This window comes from Rousettus aegyptiacus, unplaced genomic scaffold, assembly GCF_014176215.1.
Source record: "Rousettus aegyptiacus isolate mRouAeg1 unplaced genomic scaffold, mRouAeg1.p scaffold_m13_p_7, whole genome shotgun sequence".
NCBI lineage: Eukaryota > Metazoa > Chordata > Mammalia > Chiroptera > Pteropodidae > Rousettus > Rousettus aegyptiacus.
In genome coordinates, this window is record NW_023416310.1 from 76,010,032 (window position 1) to 76,028,103 (window position 18,072).

The 18,072-nt window shown below is 50.5% G+C and overlaps 1 protein-coding gene and 1 non-coding gene across 2 annotated transcripts in view; one reads left to right on the forward strand and one right to left on the reverse strand.

Moving 5' to 3' along the window:
* KCNIP1 (potassium voltage-gated channel interacting protein 1) overlaps positions 1-18,072 on the reverse strand; it is a 247,124-nt gene that overhangs the window by 170,348 nt on the left and 58,704 nt on the right. The window lies entirely within an intron of this gene.
* Positions 17,044-17,162, forward strand: LOC118605788. The gene has a single exon (XR_004952240.1). It is a non-coding gene; the product is annotated as a 5S ribosomal RNA (ribosomal RNA).

Genomic DNA, 18,072 nt, shown 5'->3' on the forward strand with positions numbered 1-18,072 from the left:
GCACTGGGCTGGCCCGCGGCGAGGGAGGGGGGGTGGGCACTCTCACGGGGACGGCGAGCTGGCCGTCCGGGGCTGGAGCCTGCATGGCGCCTTAGCGTGGGCGCCCGCAGCTGGGGGCTGCTCTGGACGGAGGGTGCTCCGCAGGTGAGCGTCGAGCCCGGAGTGTGCTGAGGTGGTGCTGTTCGCTAGGAATCGTGGCTGCTGCGCAGGAGGAGGCTGGGGTAGGCCGCGGAGGAGCTCCCCGCCTGTGTCCCGCACTGACCACCCCACATCTGCTGCCTGTGATGTAGGAGCTCCTTGCCAGTCACTCCAACGATTCGCCCAGTATCCACCAAGCCACTGCTCTGCCCCACCCGTCTTGTGATGGTACCAGAGATGCCGAGAGGGATGAGGTGGGCTTGGTCCTGGCCCTCAGGAAGCTCACAGTCCTGTGGGGACAGAGCGACATATAAACCATTTGAAGAAAGGGGGACGGGCCGGTGGCAGTCAGCTCAGAGGGCACGCTGGCTCAGAGGAGGGGCCTCGTCGGCCATCAGGCAAGGCTTTTCCGAAGAGGAGAAGCTGGAGCTGGGTCTTGAAAGATGAATAGGAATTTGCCAGCCAAACTCCACTGCAATCGTACGACTTCCTTCGGGGACCTCCGCTAACTGGCTCTGAAGGCGACACAGTCGCTTTCACTGCCATAACGGAGACCCGCGGGTAGAGAGGCAATGCATCGCTAACCCCATTCACGGATTTCCCAAACTCACGCCTGGATGGACTCAGTTGAAAGCAGGTCCAGCCACCACGCACCGGTGACTTGGCTTAAAAAAATCCTGTGATAGATGACTGAATTGAGTAATCGAGTCATCTAGAAAAAATCGGATCTTCCTAGAATCTCCAGGGATGGAAACTTCCAGACTTCCGTACGCAATCAGACCAGGATCTTACCCTGCCCAGAGCTCCGCTCTCCGGTGTCTGCTCACATCTCAGCAAAGTCCGCTAAACCGAAGAGCGTTTACTCCCGTTACTGCAGGAAGCAGACGGGGATACGCCTTGCCTGAGGACGCAACCTGCAAGCTGCAAGCTCTCAGAGCCACGCAGAGCCCTGAGCATCCTGAGCTGAGCCCCCAGGTGGAAGGAGGACCTCACGTAGGCTGGGGATATGGATACTTTCTACAGCAGAAACTAAATGGCCAGAGTGGGGAGGGGGGGCGTAGCTAAGGGGTTGGCATGCACCTCGGGCTCTTACGTGAATGTGCGCATCATCTCGAAAACTCGGATTGTCTGTCCCCAGCCAACGAGGTCCCTCTTAGAGGTATACTACTCAGAGCCAGAAAGGACTTCATAGGCCTCCTGCTGGGCCACTCGTGTTACAGGTAGTCCAGGGAGGGAAAGAGTTTTGCTCAGAAAAGCAGGGAGAGAGTGACAGAGTTGGGATGGAAAAGGGTTTTGCATATTTTAAGAACAGAATGTTGTCCTCAGTTGTCACAACTTCTCCTCCAGAACCAGACCTAGATTTACTCCTGGCTTCTTATGAGGTGTAACATCATGGGCAGGGAAAGACGTTTCTGTCCCCAAATGTACCTCCTTCCCCTTTACTGAAATCCCCTCAAGATGAGGTAATAGCAAATCAAGTCTAAATTACACACGTTTGGAGGAGGTTGGTACTGACCTGGAATTTAGAATAAAGTGTAAATGACTGACACTATACCATGAGCTCGATTTGCTAGGTTAGCGATTAGGAGGAAGGATGAGTAATGGAGACTCGAACTGCGTGGAGGGGTGAGAGACGGGACCAGGAAAGTGGTCTAGGGCTTCGGTAAATCAGCGACTTGATGGGGTCACCCTGACATAAAAGTCCTTGCCGAGAAGGGAGATTTAGTCTGGATGTGAAGGGCAGGTGGGATTGATCCCTGTCCAGGACTTGGGGTGAGAGAACCTGAGTTGAAGGAAACAGCAACGCCCGAGGCCCTGCGGGAGGGGTGTGCTGGGTGGGCGTGAGGCCCCGAGGGAAGGGGGATGGGGCCGGGCCACACCTAGTGAGGGGACAGGTTCCCGAGAAGGCCGGGGACCAGGCTGCACCGGACTGGGTCTATGGTCCTTGGTGCAGAGCTTGGATTTTATGCTAAGAGTAACAAGAGGCCTTGAAACAATTTTTTTTTTCACTTTTTACTTTGAAAAGATTATAGACTAATAAGAAGTTGCAAAAATAGTATCGAAAGGTGGTCCTGCGTACCTGTTTTCCAGGGTCCCCCAGTGGTGACATCTGGCATAATGATAGTACCATGTCAAAGCCAGGAGACTGCATGCACGCGCGTGTGTGAGCGTGTGCGTGAGCGTTTGCGTGTGCGTATTTTATGTTGTTCTATCACAGATGTACATGGGGTAAGTGATCGCGCAGTCAAGATGCCGAGCTGCTCCATCACTGCAAAGGAAGGCCTGTGCTTCCCTCTGGAGTAGCCCCGCCCTGCTGCACCCCCATTGCTATGGAGAATTTTAAGGCGGGGGGGTCGGTGGTGGTGGTGGGCACCTGAGATCTGTCAGCTGGCTCAAGGACATGGCCCATGCAACTCTGGATTCCCTAGAGACCTCTGAAGGAAGCGTGTTCACTGGGAATACGTATTGCTTTGAACGCCTTCCCTTTGCAACTGAGGAGCAAGAACAGAAAGGTTAAGCAACTCCAGTGAGGTCGCAGTCCTCCTCGCAGCTTCGGGGCTGTCTCTGCGGACCTCGGTGTGCTGATTGCTGGGGGACCACGCGTTGTAGAGAAGAGAGGCCGGGCCTCCGGGCCAGGGCCCTGTGCAGGAACCCAGCCCCTTCTCTTCAGGGCTGTGTCCCTTAATCTCTTTGCATATCCCTGTCCTCAAGAGTGACATGGCCTATCGTCTATCTCAAATAGTCACGGCGGGGAATTGGTTAGAAAATACTTGGGAAGTACGGAGCTTAAGGAAAAAAACGTTTCTCCCCCAATGCCAGCATTGACCCAGAAGTACTGGAAGAAGCTGCTGTCCCTCCTCCTGCCTCCCGCGCCCGTTTCGGTGGGGAGGGTAGAGACCGCGGTGGGAGAACGGGCAAATGGCCCTCCAGTCTGTCGCGTGGCCCCTTCTTACAGCTGCATGGCTTACAGGAGTGAGCTCAGGCCCCCAGCACAGGGCACACCTCCCGGTGTCTACCCACACAACTGAAGGCTCAGGGGGACATGCAGGAGACCCCAGTTCTCCGGTTGCTCTGCTTGGGACCCAGGGGCTAAGTTCGCTTCCTGAGGCTACATGCTGGGCACCTGTTTTGGCCTCAGGCCCCATCCTCCATGTAACTCCCAGCGACAACATTCAATATCTCCATCTATTTCTCAAGTGGTCCAGGAGAAAGGAATGAGATTAATGTTTACCTTTAAGAGCCCAAACCAAGCACAGTTCTAGGCATAGAATCGCTGCCCCCCAATAATGCCATTTTTATTTAGCGTGGTCCACTCAGAACTGCCCCTGCTGTGGGGGTGTCTCTGGGAGGGGGTGATGGCAGGGGGTGGGGAGAGGAGGTCGAGCGAGATGGAGAGAGAAAAAGAGAGGTTGGGGTTGGGGTGCGTCTGGGGCCCTCACAGGGCAGCGAGGGAAACAGGGAGGGTCCGCCCCATTTGGGGCCCTCCGGTCCGAGGCCACCAGCCCAGGTCGGCACCCCGTCTGCCACTGCCCAGCGTCCGTCAGCCGCCAGACAGTCTCATTCCTTCTCTGTCCACAGAGGCACAGCCTTGATCTCCTCTCCCATGGCTTCTCCCTTCTCAAGGGGAACTTCTGCCTGGTTCCCGCAGCCGGCTTCCTCCGGCCTCCAGGTAAGTGACGAATGGAGCCATGCTCTCCCTCCCCCTTCCTTCCGCGCGCCGTGGCTTCCCTGGCTGCTCCGTCACCGTCACCGTCACCGCTGTGGGGCTGCAGGGTCAGCCCCCTCCCTGGCCGGCCTGCTGCCCTCCCGCCTCCGGGGAGAAGGCACATCATCCTTCCTCTCCGGCACTAATGAAATCTTCCTTCTGCTCTGTGCCCCGCTGGGCTCGGGGTCGGTGTTTTACCCACTCGGCTTGGCCCTGTGCTCCAGTCCAGTAATTACAGCCCACACCTCATCACGGACAGGCCTGGCTCTGCGTGCGGGGTGGGCTCCTCTGCACCGCCCCCTCCCGGAGGCTCCCCCGGGGACTGTTGGGGTGAGTTCTCTTCCTCTTCTAGTTCCCCGGTCAGCCTGGCGTCCACTCACATGATGGCCCCTAACACATACACTCAGGACTCCTACCCAAGCCTCTGCTCCATCTGTCCAAATCCTAGTCCTCTCTCCTGGATTCACTCGCATTACACCTCCCCCAGGAAGCCTTCCCTGATCTACCATAATGCCTGCTTCTGCATTCAGAGATCTCTGATGCTCCCAGCGGCTTCTCAGTTCCCTGAGCACTTAACACCTGTCACTGGGCTTAGTTCCTCGTAGGTGTGTAAATTGTGCATGAACGAACGGACGGATGAGTGTGTACTTCTCTGTTTATCCGCTTCCTCTGGCTCGTAATCATACGTCATTTGGCTTTGCTTTTTAACTGCTCACGTTAAACTTGAGTGGCAACGTCCACTCTTCCCTGGGTCTCCAGCCTGCCGACCTGCCCTCCGGATTTTAGATGGGCCAGGCCCCGCAGTCACATGAGCCAGTTCTTTACAACAAATCTCTCTTTGTCCTGCCTTTCCTCCCTCCCTATCCAGCCATGTGCGTGGACACATGTGTGCGTGTGTGTGCGCGTGTGTGTGTGCGTGGAAGTGCCAGGAACCAGGGTGGCTCCAGAAGTCCTGGCGACAAAGACTTCATGGGTAGGGTTTTTTCCCCAATCGATCGTCACCACTTTTTGTTCCATTCTGCCCGGTGTCAGGGAAGAGAGTCCGCTTGGCCATGCTGGAGTCCCTGTACCCAACCCTTAAACTGGGGAGGTGAGGAGGCACCCCCTGTTTGCCCCTCCTGCCATTTGAGTGGTATCTGGGACGCATAGTCAGGGAGCTGCTGCTGGACAGGTGAGGAGCCGGTGCTGGCAGGGGCTGCCCAGGCAGTACGCGTGAGCAGGGGCCTGACGTTCACCGAATTGAAATCCGGGGCCTTCATGCCAGCAGTGACACTACCCCTAGCCTTAGCTGTGTCCGGACCACAAACGGCCTGGTGCCTAGAAACCGAGTTATTAGTGGGAGGCCTGGAGCCGGACAGGGCCCTGACATTTCTAGCTGTGTGGCCTTGGTCAAGTCGCTTGGCCTCTTTGAATCTCAACGTCCTCATCTGTTTGGGGCGGGCCACTGGGCACACCTTCCCAGCTTCTGGGGAGGCTTCGATGAGAAGATACATGGGACAAACCCTGGCCCAGAGTCGGACAAACCCCAAGGACTCTGCTCTTCCTTCGAGACAGTCTCCAGTCTCGACCATGATGCTGAGTCTGGAAGCAGGGGACTTCGTCCAGTCAGGTTTCGGTTGAATCGGAACCAGCCATGGTCTGAGGCTGGGCTGGGGCCAAGGCTGTGCACCGCGGGGCAGGGCTTGGTCGTTCCATCCCCGGGCTCCCCGCTTCCTCCTCTGTCACGTGCAGGCCCAGCGTCTTCGTCTGAGCCCGCGTCCTCAGCAGCCCCACCTCGGCCCCCGAGAGCAGAGGGCGGGTCTCGTGGAGACCCAGACCTGCCCCGGCCCCTCTGTAGACTCCTGGGGCTGGTTCCCAGAATAGTCCCTGCGAAGGCGCATGACTCTGAAGGAGAGGTGTGAGTGTCAGGGTGCAGTTGACTCATGGGGCTCAGCCACCCCTTTGTCCAGACCCCGGGCCCAGAGCTGAGCTCTGTGCACCTGCATTTGGGATATGGGGGAACAGGAAGGGAGATGAGAATCTCCTCTAGGTCAAGGCCAGAGGCCCTGCCATGGGCAGGAGTTAACACAGGGACATGGAGGCATACCTCGGACCCCCACCGGGTATGGTTGGAGATGCGGCGGGGGCTACAAATTGAAGAAGATTTGGAGGAAGCAGGAAAGAGAGTGAGAGCCAGAGGGATGGACAGGAAACAGGATTGAGAGGAGAGAGGAACAGAACAGAGACGGGTGGGAAGATGGTGGAGGCGGAGAGGTGGAGGGAGCAGCCCAAGTGAGGGAAATCTGAGAGGCGGAGAAGGGGAGGGAAAGAGGAAGGAGAAAGAGGGAAAGACAGAGAGAAGGGGGGGGGGAAGGAGGAGAGGGGTAGGGAGCAAGAGACTTTGAGAGAAAGAAAAGGAAAATAATGGCAAGAGGAAGAGAAAGGAGAGAGAGAACCAGGTAGAAACGGAACGGAGAGATGGAATGAAGAAAAGGGGGGGGGAAGGGGGGGGAGAGAGAGAGAGAGAGAGAGAGAGAGAGAGAGAGAGAGAGAGAGAGAGAGAGAGAGATGGAGGGAGCGAGAGCCAGCGCTCACACATAAGGGCATGAGCACCCGTTCTAGCCTTGGAGGGAGGGGCGCAGCAGGAGTGAGACTCTGCGACCCCCTGGTTCTTGCCGCCCTCCCCCCAACGTGTGGCAGAGGGGTGTCCTGGCTGCAAGCCGCCAGCCAAGGCTCACGGAAGGGGCCACATGCCTGGTTAGCTTGTTTTCTCTCTCTGATGTATGACATGCTCTAAATGATCTATTAAAGCAGAGTGAGTTCTACAAATGCTTCCGCCCACCGCCGCCCCCTGGGGAAACGTACTATATTTGCGAGGTGACTCATCTTGCTGCCACAACCCCTGGGGATCCAAGGCAGAGTGCTCAGCATGAGTTCACCTTCAAAAGGCCACAGGGACAGCAGGGACAAGCCCGGGGGTCGGGGCGGGGAGTGTTTGCGGAAGGAGAGATTTAGATGAGTGAGTTTGTCAATCCCGTCCTGACGAATCCAGTGACCTGCAGGGCAGGGGGTGATGGCGGAGTATTGCCAACATGTCTGTAGAGGGCTGGAAGAGAATGCTTCCTGTTGCCTCTTGTAGGCTGCATCTCCCTGATGGACCCGAGAACTTGTCTGAGACCTTCCTGTGTCTCTTGGAAGCAAAGTGATGAGGTGGACGATGGCTACTCTTCCTTCTGGTCACACTCGACCTCCATTTGTTCTGCCCCAGCTCCACCGACCTCTACTGTGTTGCATATGCAGAGTCACAACATTATATTTATTGGTGAGTTATTCTTACGATCATCACCATCTCTCACGCCCAGGAGAGTGGCAGCCTCCGTGAGAGCCAGCATGGCGACGTGTCCTCAGCATCGACGCGCCCTCTCATGAAATGCCTTCGGACCAAATAAACTTGCCTATTTTGGGATCTGGTGATGCTGAGACTTTAGCCCATGGGAATGTACTTTACCATCCTTTTGCAAATAAGGAAGGTGAGGCTCAGAGACATGGTGTGACTGACGGAGGGACGAAGCTCGAAAGAGGAAGAGTGGGATCTAGCCTAAGGATGTCTGATTCCAGAGTCATCGTAAGCACCGCGCGAGAGCCTTGCAGCCCCGCACAAGCCACGGTTGACAGATCTGCCCGAGTTATACAGTGATCTGTACTCTCCCCTTACATGCCAACTCCACAGAACAAGTTTGATGTCTTAAAAAAAAAAAAAGAGAGAAGCGAGAGGAACTATGGCAGACAGGAGAGGTGGTCTTAAGATCCGGGGGCTGGTTCTCCCCATATTAAGGGGGCTCAGCAGCTTGCCTTATGCGGATCTGAGCAACACCCCAGGGAAGGTCATGGGGGAGCAAAACAGCTACATGGCCTCCTGGGGAGGGGAATCTGGCTTTCTTTTTGGTGAGAAGGTCCCGAGACTCGGGTCACCCTATATTGTTCCTATCACCCAGGTAGCTCCTACTCCACCATCACCGGTAATTTTTGGGCCTGGGTAAGTAAAGCTCAAAACAAACACCCATCTCAATGGACTGTACATGAGCAATCACACTTCCCAAACCGTCCAGATTTCAGACATGAGACCCACTTCTGACCCCACTCATCCTTGGGGACAAGACTCGACTAGACAAAAGTGAGCAAAGGCTATTTTTCCATCTGACATTTTAAATTTAGAATTTAGGCTTAAGTTTGTCAGGAGAGACATGGAATCTAGTTATGAGCTATTGGAAATAACGTGAGAACAGATAAAACCTCTCAGGACAAAGTGACTAGGACAGCAGTAAAAAAAAGATGCTTCTACTAAGAATCCCGCACACATGGCTGCGATGGTCACCGGGGCTGTATCAGAGGAGGGGGCAATAAAAGCTTTGCACATTATTATAATGTTGGGGTAACACCCCTCCCCCCTCCCATCTCCCTATGCCCAGGCTTGGCTGTGAACATCGGTTAACTCTCACAGCATACCAGATAAAATCTCCCATAATTCTGTCAAGATTCTGTGGACCTTTGAAATATCAATGCCTGAGCCCAGCAAAGACAAATCACATCAGAATCCCTAGAGGCTATGGCTTTTGGCAGGGGGCATGGTTTCTCAAAACACCAATATCACAGATTCCTGGCTCATGGCTCCATCATCAATCAGCTGTGAGTCCTTGAGAAATTGCTTCAGTTGCCTGATTCTGTTTCTTCAAAGGTAACATGAAGCAAATAATTGTACACGTTTCATGGGAGCGTTGTGAGGATTTTATGATAGAATTGCTGTGAAGAGCCTCACATTTTGCCTGGCACACACACACAGTAGGGATTCAAAAGTTAGCCATTGTTGTAATCGTTGTTATTTTTATAATAATTATCGACCAATCTCTGGCTAAAAGTCTCCCCTTTTCTTTTGAACCTCAGGGAAAGAACATGAACTTGACCTGAAACGTCCAGAACTGCGGTAAGCAGGGCAACGGCGGCGTGGGGAGATTAATGGCGTTACACAGGAAGCGACTCCGCTATCTAACTGGTAGATCTTTTCTCCAAGCAGATGGCGTCTTTTCCTGTGAGCAGCTCGTTTGAGAGCATTGCTATCTCCTGTATTCGCAACTGGTCTGATGAACCACTGCTAGAGGGAATGCCAATACATCAGGGTTGGTAGAAGATATAGCTTGCAAAGCATCCATAACCCCAGCCCACGTTCTATTAGCCATGTTGAAGGGACGCAAAATGCTTTAGCAGTTGATAAAGGACTGGGGTTCAAAAAAAGTCAGTTTACTACACACAGAAACAAGGAGTAAGGCCTGGAAATGAGAGCACAGGCACAGGAAATGGCAATTGCACTTCGGATATGGCCATATGAGCTAGTCAGAAAAGAACTCACCACAATTAGGCCCTTCTTTCCATTATAAAATACACTGTAAGTAGCTATCGTTATAGGAATGTACTATAAAGAGCTATCATCGTAGTGTGGTGAGGTTATCCTCAATATTTCTTTCTATCATGGTATTAATTTCCAAATAAAGAAGCCCCATCAGATACGATTAGGTAGAAACCCTTCGCTAAGGTGGACTCAGACTGACTTCTATAGTCGTCAAACACCTGGCTACAGATTAGTGAGAAATATCAAGTATTCTATATGTTTATTTTATAAATATAAAACAAAATAAAAATGAGGTGGGTGAGAGCTTGGATGAGAGGTTAAACTGTTAAGTAAGCTTGTCATTGAGAAAACACATTGAAAAATTCCATATCGGGACACGATATTCGAGCAATGCTGAAGTTAAACTGGAAATGCAAAGCGAAGCCCTCAACTTAAGTATTTCCCCGCATCTGTCACTGAACGTGACCACATATTTGGTAGCAGTGCTATGTCCAGCCCCCAGCTCTCATACACTTCCCGATGCCCAGATCTTGTCTCCAACATTTTTCTTCCCTGAAAGAAACAAGGGATCTTTGGGGGTGCGGTGGGGGGAGTAGCCTTAGGTAGGAAGTTAGTTCCTTCTGTGCTAAGAAAGTTCTCTAGACTGCCACTAGGTAGTTATGAAAGGACCAAGCAGCTAGATTAAAAAGGCTTCCACCCATCGAACTCTAACAATTAGAGTATCAAATGAGACTAATAACCATAATCAATTAAAACACGCGGAATCTGTAAGGGGCCATAAGTTCCTAATGAAGCCCCAAAGAGAAAAGCTGATAGAAATTGGACAAAACGGTCAAACCTGATAGAGTTTCATTTTATATTATTTTTAATAGCTGCCCTGTATCATATGTGGGTGACATTTCTTCTATTAGATATATGTTGGCTTATTAAGCATAGAGAGGCACATTTCCTCGATCCTTATAAGGACGAAAGAGTAAATTTTGAATGCATCTGATAGTTTCTGGGAAAAAAATAGAAATTAGCAGTCATGTACAATAGCAAGTAAAGAGGGAACAAGTAATGTTAAAGGAGACAGTGAAATGGCCAGATATCTTCACAAAGACGGATGGCAAACTGATGATTTTTGATTGCTGGTTTCCTACGAGATGAAACCCATCACCTAAGGAAAACCCTCTGATCACAGACAAGATCTATGTGAAGGTCACGGACTTTCTCATTTTCGATGAGGCCACATTTATCTTAAGTACAATTATGCCAGAAGATCTTTTATTGAGGTCCCGAATAAGAATCGGTAACCCCAAAACTGGCGGCCTGAGATAATACTGTTTTTTTGTTTTTGTTTTTGGTTCTGGAAGAAATCTGTAACTTTAGGAGAAATTGTATCATTTTTTTTTACCCTAATCATAGGAAACTATCATATTTATTCTAAGAATGTAACTCTGGGAAAGTATAAGAATAGTCTAAAAATAATTAAATTCTAATATATACTCATGATCTTTATCCTTCTGTAACTAATTTAAGGGTAAATGTAAGTATATATATTTTTCAATCATCATGATGTTTTGTGTGCGTTTTCACCAACTTTTTAGGTGTTTGAAGCATTTAGGAGAGTCTGACGTGTTAAACTTACAGTTTTAATTAAAAGTTTTGGAGCGTGTGGGTAAATAACATTGTAACCAATGTTTATGAGTTTGAGAAATTCTAATTGCTTCCATTTTTAATGTTTCGATTCATCAATTATGCAAACTGTTTGAATGTCAAGAGGAATATTGTTTAATAGATTCATAAGATTGGGAAGATGAATATTAAACAAAGCACAAATAGGTGTGAGTCTCTTTCCCATGACAAGCATCCCACAGGCATTAAAAGACCTATCAATGCATCACGGCCAAAATTTCAGAGCCCCCGAGTGGCCTAAAAGATGAGATATCACTCTTAAGAACAGAAGGAACCGACCATTAATTTTGCTTTGGGGTATGCCATGCTATGCTTGCATTTTAATACGGAGATCCTTAGAAGTAGAGAAATCCTCGTGTCCCATAGGAATTGATCAAACGGAGCTTTTCCAGATCCTACAACCTAAGGGGAGAGGGGGATGTAGAACAGGGGTGCTAACCTCGCACCTGACTGCCTCCACTCTCTCTGCCAGCACCCCCAGACCTGAAAGTCACTTCTTTCTCAGCATTCTGGGATTATTTTATTATGATTATTTTTAACCCGGAAAAGTGGTATTTTATCTCTAGGGAACAACAGGCCGCTTCCTGCTCAGCATCTCCAGCTGGTGACTTCTTCAAAACAGCCCCAGGTGACAAGTCCCCAGTTCTCTTGGCAACCAAAGGAGAGGGGTCCTCTCTGCCTTCGGGTACGGCCGCACATACACTTTGGAATTCCTCTGGTTTGATGCCTCCTTGACAGATGATTTTTGCAATCTCACTTTTCAAAGTCCAGAAAATGCAAAAACCTGCAATTGAATCATTCGGGGGCAAATGCCCTGAAAACACTGCCGGCCCTTTGTTTTCTTTTCCTTTCCATTAACTGCCCAGAGAGTTGCGCGTGAAACCCAGATTCGTATCGCTGTTCTGTCTGTAGAAAGTGTTCGGCTGTCTCTGTCATTTTTATTCACTCTAAGCACCTCGAAAGCCCCACTGAGCGGTAATCTTGAAAGCAATACACCTTGCAAGAACCTTTTCATTTTCACTTTAGAGCTCACAAGTGTGTCCTATTTAAAAGGAACCCAAGATGACAAAATTCTCACATAGAAACTTAGACATGCAGGCAGCCGTTATGGCAATGGAAAATGGGGCTCCATAGGGAGACGGTCGCCCTGAGAAACTGAGCCTTGGGGTTTACTGCAAGGTCTTGCAGGAAACCCTCAGGCATGGGCTGAGATTGGAGTCGCCAGGGTGGGCAGGTAAAGATATGCTGGTGAGAATGGCAAGGGGGAGTGTCCTATAGGCTTGAGGGGTCCACACTCTCAGCAGGACTGTCATTAGCAGCAGGTGCCACCCTGGGGCTTGAAGGTCACGGAAACCTTCCTCCCACCACGAGTGCTGTTGCCTGTCCTGCTCCACTGAAGCAGTCAAATCAAAGGAACTCTTACCCTTTGTCTATGTCTGTGATATCTTTCTGGCCATCACGCCACCAAATTTATGGCAATTATGTAATAACTAATTAAGGAACTTACAAAAGATATCAAATAAGCATAGCTACCATAAAGCCTATTTGGATAAAGCCCCAATTGTTACCTGGCCTCCAGGCCTTCCATTTTCCATGCACCTCCCCCCGCCCCCCCCGCGCCCCCGCTGCCTTTCCAGCTACATCTTGAGCAGCTCCTGTTATGTGCCCTCTGCACTGAAGGATGTACACACCCTGGATTCGAACTGCTGCTCCTAGCCTCCAGGAGGCACGAAGATCCAAGATCCCTCTCCATCACACTTCTTCTCTGAGGCCCTCCTTGATTGCTCCCCACCACGAGCTGACTTGTTCTCATCCTCCTTGCATGCACGCCTGTTGGAGTTTTTGCTATATTATCAGCAAATATTAACTTAAACATCTCTGAAGATGTGAATGCTGAGGGCGGGGCCATGTTGAATTCATCGCCAGCTGTCCAATGGCCTGCAGAGGGCCTGCACCCAGCTGCATTCAGACATGTTTGTTCAACGAATGATCAGTGACCAACAGCCACTAATGACTCTAAACCAGGTTACTAAGTAAATAGTTAAGAGGCAACCCATAAAATAAACATCTTTCGAAGGCTTATAAAAAAAATTATTTACTTTCCAATAGGTATAAAATCCAGCCTGAATTTACGGGTTCTGGCAATATACAAAAAAAGTCTTTGTCTCTGGGCCCAAGAGAAGGCCACCGATAATAAAATATTTTGCATTTGAAAACTCTCTTTGTGCTTCCCAATTTATGTTGAACATTCCTGCTAGGACATAATGAGAATATTTTCATCTTTCCTGAATCTGAGGAATTTGAGAGTCTTTGCTACACAGTAGAGAATGATGTGTGAGCTTGTGGGATGACAATGCTTTTCCCAGAGAATGGCTCTCCGCAGCAGAAGTCTGCAGAATCAGGCTATTTAATTTACCAAAATTTGCTTAACAATCAAAATTTCAGCCTAGTAACCACTTTAGTGAGTCATATCACTATCCCAAGACTGTTAACTTAGAAACAAGCCATTATCGAAAGGTCAAAATTCAAGACGAATTACAACGTGTCTATTTTTTTAAATCTAAACAAGAATCTTTTCTATTCATTCTTGTTTATCAACAGTATGCCTTTAGCTAATCACCCACAAACAGGTGGAAAAAAACCCCAGATGGAAATAGCAGAGAAGTTTACCATCTACCGGGTGACACTAAGCCAGTTAAGTCAAAACGTAGAGAAACAGAATCTGTTGGTTCCTGTGGGACCTGAGAGGCCAGCTCTACCCTTTGATATGTCCTCAGCTGTCACTGTAATTAATCAGAGCCGTGAGCATCTATAAATTTGGAGCTGCAAATTAGAAGCAAGTTTAAACGCAAACCATCCCCATAATCGTGAAATCATCTCCTTGACCCCAGAAAGCACATGCCACTTCTAATCGGATCAATCAGGACTTCGCCCTGAGCTGAGTGCAGGGCGGCTTCCCTAGGGGGTAGATTCCTGAGCGAAATTGGATCTGTTAGCCAGACAGCGGGGAGAGAGAGGGGCGGGGAAGGTGGGAAGCAGGGTCGATAATAATCGGTGTCTGCTCCATCACTCGTCAGAGCCCTTGAAACTGCAGATAAGTAGCCTCGCAAAGGGGCCCTCGCGCCTCAGGTGTGTTAAGAGAAGGATCCGGAGCAGAAAGGTATTTTGAGACTTCTTTTAACTTTGTGCCTTTCTCCTTTAGTGTTGTTATTTTTATCTCCTCTGTCTTCTTGTCTCACCGGCAGTGAGAGCCCTTAACTTAGAAGACCTAAGTAAAGCTGCCTGCGTTTTCTGGGAACAGGGACATGGCACGCCGCGTCCTTGGTCTGAGAGGGGAGCCAGGGAGGCTCGTCCCCACAGAGAGCCTCCTCGCGCCGGTCCAAAGCGAGAGGGCCAGCTTGTGGTGACGGCCAACGAGAAGCTGAAATGAATGTGTAGAAATGGATATGTAACAGGGAAGCACAGCTATGGGGGAGAAAGGCTTTGAGGTCAGACCCCGTCTTACCAGATCGTGTGACCTTTGGCGAGTCACTTACACCCTCTGAGCCTCACTCTCCTCATCAGAAAAATAGAGATAAGACTGCTGATCCCAGAGGAGTCTCGTGAGACTCAGAAATGATGCATGCAAAGCACACAGTAGGACAGATCCTGGAACTTAATAGGTGCTTAATAAATGGAACCTGGCTTCGCTCCTTCTGGATCCATGTGCTATAACTATTTTCAAAATGAAGATGCCATGTCCTAGCCCTGTGTAATCTGTACCTATACCCCCCTGTCTCCTCCATCAGGGGTAGATGTGGGGCTCAGGGCAAGGAAGTGCCAAAGACGCCTGGACCACAGTGCATCGTGGGATTTGTGGATGAAGTAGCAAGAGTGAAATGGACCTCTCTTATAAGCATCACAGGTGAGCCCATACCCTCTCCCCCCCCGCCCGAGCTGCCAGGGGCCCTGGTGCTTTGCTGCACCTCTGCCTTGCCCTCGGCTTCAGGGTGAGGTCACCCCGATTATAAAACTTCCTGCTCCCCCTTATTTCTACCAGGGCACTGACTTCACTGATTAGAAGGTTGTCTGTGGGGCTGGCTAACGTTCAAAGCCGGTCAACCCTCAACTAGCTCTGGAACTTGGGATACGGCCTCTCTAGGCCTCACTTTTCCCATCTGCGAAATAGGGATGATCTAAGTACCAACCTCGCAATACTGGTAACAGTCAGGGTTGCGGGACTTTAGCCAGCTCGTGGACATAAAGCCCTTGGCACAGGGCCTGAAATATACAAAGCACGTAATAAATGTCGGCTGTCGCTGTGACTATCAGGGACCTGCGATTTCACCCCATCACCCCAGGAGAGCTGACCCACCGGCCAGCAGTGGCAGATGACACTGTGGCCAGTTGTGCAGCTGGAGTTCTCCCCCCACCAGCGTGCTTGGGAGGCCTCTGGTTCTGAGATCCGGCTTCTGACTCCCACACTGGCTCTGTCCGGTTTGGACCCAAACCATTCCCATTTTGCAGATGGGAAAGCTGAGGCTGAGAGAGACTGTGTACCTTCCTGGACACCTGCCTGGCAGCTGCTGACAGAAGCAGGACTTGGTCCCAGGCCACTTGACTCTGCATTTTGTGTTCTTTCTGCCCCTCACCTCAGGGATGGGGAGTAAAGGCTGCGGGCTGGTGGGGAGAGGCTTAGGGCCTCGCTCCCCAGCTCCTGGGGTGGCCTGAAAGCATTCTGACCCCTCCCGCCCCACAGCCTCCACACCTGGCTGCCAGGAAGCCACCAATGGAGAAGTGAAAAATGAGCCACTAAATGTATTATGACTTCTGAGGCTGTCTTAATAATTAAGTTTTATTAAAATGAACACCAAGAAATTTCCTGACATAGCTTGCCTGGCGGAGCTCGTGAAAAGGTGATAAATGAGTTGGTCCTGGGGGAAGAGACCCAGAAGGGAAAGCAGGGATCGAGGAAGGGCCTAGGGCCAAGGGGCGGGCGAGGAAGCAGGAGTGGCCAGCCCCGAGCAGCACCGGCCAGGCCTCCCGCCTCTCTGCTCGGTCCGGGTTACTGCCCAGGCCACGTGGACGCACAGCATGCCAGGGCGAGCGGAGCTCCTCTGTCAGATCAGACCTCAAATCCCAGCCAGGCCTCTAGCCATGGCCGTGTGCCTCTCTGAGCCCCCCTCCCTCCCGGAGCTGTAAAAAAAGGGATAGGAACAAACTATCCTCACCTTTAAAGAGAGGTGGGCAGCCATCTGTTGTGGGGAAGCTGGCCATCTCTTCTGCAGACATTGACCAAGATACTCATCAAACCGTGGTTTCTTCTGGAAAAAGCATTGGGACAGGGAGTGGGGCTGCTCGAAGCAATTCTGCTATCTGGACCCCCTATGATAATCATGTATTGCTTTTGTCAGAAAACCAACAAACACCTCCGCCCCACGTACACTCTAGAGTGCTGAGCTGAGGCTCGAAGCATGAACAGGGCTAGAAATTCACAGACTTGCCAGATCTGTAGGGAGGGAGACGCAGCTCGATTTCCACACAAGGCTATCAATTCTACCCTCTGCCTGGCTGACAGCTTAGCCCTCAAAGACCCACAGTAATGGCATTCTGGATCTCACAGGAAAATATAGCCCTGAACCTCCGTTAGCTCTATCTCTTTTTAGGAAAGAAAGAAAAAAGCCCCATGGAAGGAGTTGTTATTTATGGAGGGTTCATTCTTTGGGAGAGTCTAGGTGTTATCCTTGAATCACGTCGGGCCATCGGAGAACGTATACCCAAGGAAAGAGAGATCGATGGAACAGAATGGAAGGGCTGGAAATAAACTGTGACATGAATGGGAATGCAGGGCCAGACAAGGTGGCTTTGTAATTCAGAGAGGAAAAGATGGCTCAGCCAGGGGACCTGTGGGGAGAGTTGACAAAGCGTTTTGAATAAAACAAAGCCAGAGCCTCACATTTCACCCCAAAACACTGATTGAACATTTACAAGTTAGGGAGAGAGAGAGAGAGACTATAAAATATAGGAAGGAAACATGGATAATGTTTTTTATAAAGTACTAATCTCAAAAGCCACAAAAGATTGACTAATTTGATTCCTAAACCATCAAAACATATACATGCCAAAAATAACATACAAAAAGTCAAAAAAAAAAATGATAGTCTATGGTCATGCCACCCTGAACGCACTTGATCCCGTCTGAGCTCGGAAGCTAAGCAGGGTCGGGCCTGGTTAGTACTTGGATGGGAGACCACCTAGGAAGACCAGGTACTGTAGGTGTAAAAAATAAGAAATGAGGGATTGTAAACTGATGAGGTCCTTGCAATCTGTGAGGTCCACCAAGGGTTGCCTCGCCTAAAAAAGAAAAAAAAAAAATGATAGTGTGGAAAAGAGACTTTCGACAGGAAGCCCCTGTGGGTTTTTAGGTAAAGAACTGTGGGGTAGGGGGTGGAGGGGGGCATGAGCTGTCCTAATTAGGTTTATATTTTGGAAAAATGATGTCTCTAGCCCTAGTGGGGATCGTGGAATGATGTAGAGATCAGAGAAAAACGATTGCATTAGACAAGAGGTGATGGCCATTTAGGGGAGGCTGAAGGCGGACGGACAGCTGTAGGGTGCTTCATGGTGTCCCTGGAAAAAGGGGCCGTGGAGGGGAGGGAGTTTCCAGGATGGCCCCCGGGTCTCCAGACTTGAATCATCGATGGTGGGGGCGCCACCCACGGCAACAGGAAAGACACGGAACGGATCCGAGGGTGGGGTGGGAGGAGCGTGTTTTTTTGGACTTGAGTCTGAGATACTTCTGAGCAGGGCCGGCTCTATGGCTGCGTGACCAGTGTGGTCACACGTGGACTCACACGCGGTTTAATGCCCTCCTCTCGCCATCTTGAAAACCTTAATACATTTTCAACAAAAGGACATGCATTTCCAGTTTGCACTGGGACCAATGAATGACGTCCCCAGCCCTGCCTTTGAGCCACTGAGAACTGGTGCTATTTAAGCAGTCAGCCAGATCTATCGAGAGCTGGGAAGAGGCTTCTGGGCTGGACAGATACAAGTGTGCGAGTCATCTGCATACCGTCACAGTGCCTCGGCAACGGAAGCCTCGGGCAGGGTGGCCATCGCTTCAGGAGAAGATCTAGGATGACAAAGGAAACCTAAGGACCAGGCGTGGAGGTGCTCATAGGTGTCA